Source organism: Tubulanus polymorphus, chromosome 9, assembly GCF_964204645.1.
Source record: "Tubulanus polymorphus chromosome 9, tnTubPoly1.2, whole genome shotgun sequence".
NCBI lineage: Eukaryota > Metazoa > Nemertea > Palaeonemertea > Tubulaniformes > Tubulanidae > Tubulanus > Tubulanus polymorphus.
In genome coordinates, this window is record NC_134033.1 from 4,017,371 (window position 1) to 4,023,102 (window position 5,732).

The window sequence follows — 5,732 nt, forward strand, 5'->3', positions numbered from 1 at the left end:
TGCCAAACATTTTCAATGGGGCCTATACAGGTCATCGAGTTTAATTCGACTATTCATAGAGGCACATATTGTTTAAGATAGAAATATCGAATGCTACGATTTTTGCCTAAAATTGTAAGCTGAAATTTTATCTAAACTATCCAACAAACTTTAGTGTAGATTTCCCTTCTATTTACGTCTGGTTTTGAACTATAATACCGGCTCAATTTTACTATTTTCGAGTTTTGCTTTAGGATATCGAAGTTTGCTTAAGGGTTTGTGCAGTGACGCGGCACTATTGTGTAGTAGAGCGTATGGCAGGTCTCCAGTGAGTGATTCTCTATTGGATAGAGTCGTTTTGAATCCGAATTTATACACAAGTTCACCAGACATCGCCGCGTACACATCTTCTTTAACCGAAATCTGGTGAAGTTAAAAAAATTATCAAAGTTTTATCATCAGTTGAGAAAGAACTGTGATTGATCACCGCGTGCGCTGCTTGTACCGAATAGTCGCTTGGATTTCTTCAGTTCGAGGAATTGAATAAATATAAAAAAATTTCCCAAACCCTCACCACTAAACTTAAAATAACAAACTAATATTGTAAAAAAGTCGAAGGTCCCTGGGGGAATTACTCCGCAGCCTGGACCGGTATTGTGGGATAAATAAATAATTCAGCCAGAAACGACTGAATTAAACATAATTTACCCCACACCAGTTATTTTGTAGGACTCACGCATTAGCAACCTCATTCCAGGGAGGACAGTACTCTCGACTCGCCCGCTTACCGGAGATCATTTGCCACATCCTGACCCGCCTCCTCCGAGACTCGAACCCGGGCCACAGCGGTGACACGCTAGTCGCCGACCGACTAAGCCATCCGGTCCGCCCGATTGTGATTGGAAAACATTCTAACATGTAACTACGTGTAACCATGTTACATGTAAATGTTACCATCGATTTCAAATTTGATTCATGCAACTGATTTCATGATGCTGTATTTTGTCGAGATACATTTGGTTGACGAAAAGTGGCTTAATTACATCAGCAAACTGCAGAATTTCTTTTCTATTGCGTCTGGCAAATCCGGTAAAATCCACTAGAAATTTTGAATTATTTCTGTTTAGGAAATTAAGGTTAGGTTAGGTTTAAGCTTAGTCGAAGAAATGACGGACCCTCGTTATAGCAAACTGAAATACAGTGGACTCAATCTTAACTCGAATCGATTGTGATCTCAGTGATTTGTGTTTGAATTCCAATTAAACAACGGAAATCTGATTGCCAGCATCGAATGTAAGTATTCCAATATTTGTTTTCGGAGTTTCAATGCTTATTCGACTTGAAGAGATTCGAGTTACGAGTAATCTAACGATTTATCAGATATAAACAATCGAAAACATTTGCTTCATTGCATATTGGGTCATACAATCCATATCGTATATGTTGTAACCCGCTTTAATCGTCTGACACTAAAACCGTTCTAGATTCTGTATTTAGACGCGAGACAAATATGAAAATATTGAGAAATAACTAAAATTGTGGATTTGTCACCTGACGCTCAATAACACAAAACTTTTGCAGGGATTTACTGAAACTGAAGTGTCCGTTCAAACTTTTAAATTGGCTTTAAGTGCAAAATATAAAACCAATTCTAAACACATTTGACCTGGTCCAGAGTTGATACGGGCAATTCGGCAGTATAGGAAGGTGGGCTAGACTATAACGGGCACCGAGGAGTCGAGTAAAGGTTTGTGAAAGGTTGCCAATATATATATATATATATATATATATATATTTGAATGAAGTGTGGGTTTGACTATTTCACGGAATGGCTTCTTATTGTAATAATGTTACAAATGTGTAAATCACCGGTTCCGGAGATTGTGGTTCTAAACAATGCAACAGATGTCGCCTTCGCTAATTTACACTTGTCGTAGAGTTTTCTCAGGAGACTCAGGAGGTTAGCTCGGTGGGCACAGGACGGCGCTCCGGCCCACAGACTGATGGAGGTTAGAAACTGACTTTCACCGAGATGGTTATTGCGCTTTGCGTCCTGTCAGACGTCAACTTCACTCACAAATCCTCAAGCTCGTGCCACTAATTTCCCTATTAACTGAATTACTGTAGAGATTGATTTAAAAGTTGAAATAATCTGCCTTAATAACTGGTATCTGGCTGATGAATGGAGATGTCATCAAGTTTAGCGAGCAGAGCCTCATCAGAAATGATTTTGTCCCAGAAACCGTTTTTACATTCGAATAAACTTTGTACAATTTTGAATAAAAGTCATGTAGGAATCAAGGTTTCAAGGTTTCAAATTTGTCATTTTATTTAAATCTGCAACAAGTGTGAATTACGAGTCTCCTTTATTTTAATAATTCTTGCTCAGTCACACGTATAAAACCAATAAACCAAATACAATACATCGAAATAGTAAAGCTGATCTTTGAGTGAATACCTGGCTTAGTTGAATAAAAAGTTTTATAATCAGTTTATTATCTTCGGTTATGAATATATCCGAAAAATGACATATGTTGCGTTTTCTAAGAACCACCCGGTAGAGTTTGGATGCTGTAACGACGCTTTGCTCATCCGCTGGTGCTGTATAAGGACTTCTCTCCGCTGCTGGTTCAAGGTTCCGATAATGATACATTTGACAATGTCGCGTTCCTCTAGGTAAGTGAAGTGTTTAGCGATTTGAAATAGTCAAAACCAAGATAGAAACTTTCGAAATAATGCATTTATCTATAACCATTTCGAATTCTCTTGAACTTCGAGTGTTTGGTGTGTTGACGAAACCCGTTATTTCGGTATTTCTATGAAAAGTTCTTAAACCCGACCTAAATTGCAGAAATCGAATCCTTTATTTCAAACACTTTATTTTCATTGAACACACACGCAATGAATTTCAGTATTTACACCTCGCATATCTTCAGGTATTCCACCTCCTCACAGCGTTATTCACTTATACTACGACACCCTACAAAACAAATAGCATCAACATTTTAAAAATATGCAGGGCATATTTATGAAAAGGTGGTTGTGGTTGTTAGGCTTTAGACACGTCAGTGATACCTTTTCAACGTGTATTTCTAACTCAAATTCGTTTTAACAGTGTCTTAATCTCTAAACCAAACCCTAAGCAGAACGCCGTCCCCAAATGTGTGGAACTGCATCACGAAACGGCCTAGATAGTGGAAGGCGATGGAGGGAGACGTGTTCGCGCCGGTGGAGGGAGACTCCGACTATTTCGTGTTCACTCAAGGAACAACTCGAAAAAACTTCGTATCAATTGCATCAGGTCATTTTCAGCTTCACTTCAATGTATTTTACTGTTTTTATACGTGTGACTGAGCAAGAACAATAAGAGAATAAGTAATTTACACTTGTCGCAGATTCAACCAAAATTACGAACTTAAAACAGAACATAATAACATGATATGATTTATTTGTCACTTAAAGATAACAATGAAATAAAGAATGCCGAGTTAACATCAATAAGTGAGGGTGCAGTCACAGAGCTCGCAGGCTGTAACAACTTAGGACCAAGCCAAGTGGTTTCCACAATGGTTTACCACGGTAATTTTATTCAAAATCTGCCATCATTTTTTCTAAGAATACTCTCACTAGCTTTATTTACTTGCAGAAGCCGATTCGTCGCTGGAGACCAGAAAGGGCCATCACAAAATAGCTATGTCTTCATTCATTCGGCTCGGAGAAAGTAAAGTCAACATCGCTTAAGTCCTCTTTAGTTGGGAGAATCGTTAAGATGATGACTTACCGAAAGAACGTATTACAAATTACTCCAGAGAATTGGAAATACAAATACTGATGTAGTGTGATGACTTATCTGATAATGACTTAAGCGAGGTTGAGTGTGTAGTGGCAAGGTGTTAGGTATGGTAAACGAGGGGATCATCTGTTGGTCGGAAATTGAAATAACCATTTTAGTAAAAAAGTCTATTTCTGTCATGAATTCGCCGGTGGGCCGGAGCGCCGTCCTGTGCCCAACGAGCTAACCTCCTCGGTCTCCTGAGAAAACTATACGACAAGTGTAAATTAAGCGAAGGCGACATCTGTTGCATTTTTCAGAACCACTCTTCGTAGTAACCGCGATCCCCAGACCCGGAAACTTACATATTTATACGCATTATTACAATACGAAGCCATTCCGTGAAATAGTCAAACCCGAAATTCATATGACTATTAAATCTACTCGTTATAACCGGATTAATCGTCCTTGACTGATCAGAGATTCCATTCTTAACTCCAGGCAAGCAGACGATCAAAACTAATTTGAATCAATGATTTAGAACAAAATTGCGATATATGTTTGATAAATGCGACCACCTTCCCAAGCCTATAGCTCGACTACTCTCAGGTGCTGTATAAATGTCTCGGACGATTGAACCGGTTACAAGTCGGTTTTACAAGTAATATTTCATTATCCAGTTTTATGGAATAAATTTCAAGATTGCTTTATCTGATAAATTGTTTCACATAGGACTCCTCTTAACTCAAATTTGTCAAAACCGGCAAGTGGAATTATCATTTCAAACTTTAATACACATAATTTAGAACCATTACAACAAAAGAATATCAAGAATATCAATCAGGTTTTTCTAACACCTCAAACATTAATCACTGGTCAGAAATTAATTCGAGTTAAGAGGAATTTTAGGAGTCTAATGTATCTGAAATTGCTGTAACGAGGACCAATCTGTTTGATAGATAGGCTTAAACTCGACCTAACCTAAGTTTCCTATACGAAAAACTATTAGAAATTCTACTCACCAATTCATGGATTACTTCGATCAGTTATCTGTTTGTTTCTTAGAAGATATGACATCCAAGCAGGCTACAACATTCTACTGGTCTGTTGGTCCAGGTTGGTAAAGTCCAGCACGCAGACAGCAATCGGGTCTGGAGTAATCGAGGAATGTCTGAATTCCAATTATGCATTTGTTGATTTAGTCCGCAGCAGGTATTGACAGCAAACAGGTCCCGAGTAAGCGAGGAAGGCCTGAAGTCCACTGTGTATTAGTTGATTAAGTCCAGCACGCATTGACAGAGGAAGTAGAGCTCCTCTGAAAAAAACGTAATGATCACCGTTATGTTTTTTAATTTGACTCCATACAATCCGTTATATCCAGTATTAAAAAACCTACAAATCTACTCACCACCAATTCAATTCTGGAGAATCATAGATTATTTTGAAAACAGCGTTGTTTTAGTCAGCCCCGCGGTATTGGAAGCAATGAGGTCCTCAATGAGGAATGGCTGATCTGAAAAAGAAAACAATTTCATATTTTACAGTTTCAATTCTGACTGATGAATCAATATTCAAGTAAAGAAGCCCGAGCCCTTATAGCTTATAGATTTACAAAATCCCGTTTAAGATTCAACTCACCTAACCTCACGTAAGGACTGGACATATATGTGCGTGTATAGTGAATTCAACGTGCGTCAAGAATTAATCCTCAAAACTGGTTCAATTCAAATCGAACACGTATTACATGATTTCAAAGACCGAGGACAATAACATGACACAATATGAGCTGAGTTTGTCATAATGGGACACGAGCACCACTGGCTACAAAATACCACTGAACTACAAACGCGTGGTTCTATGATAATACGTACCACACCCTCTGTACTATTCTAACAAACTCAAAAATATTCATTTCAAATACAATGAATAAGAAGTTGACCAGTGGGTATCAATAATTCATTAGCTGGAGGATACATCGGTC

At 38.2% G+C, this 5,732-nt stretch overlaps 1 long non-coding RNA gene across 1 annotated transcript; it reads right to left on the reverse strand.

The window, feature by feature from the left end:
* Positions 1-2,347: 2,347 nt before the first annotated feature.
* On the reverse strand, positions 2,348-5,433 carry LOC141910928 (uncharacterized). Its single transcript, XR_012619937.1, has 4 exons — positions 5,390-5,433; positions 5,160-5,264; positions 4,774-5,066; positions 2,348-2,959 (listed from the first exon to the last, which is right to left on the reverse strand). It is a non-coding gene; the product is annotated as an uncharacterized LOC141910928 (long non-coding RNA).
* Positions 5,434-5,732: the final 299 nt, after the last annotated feature.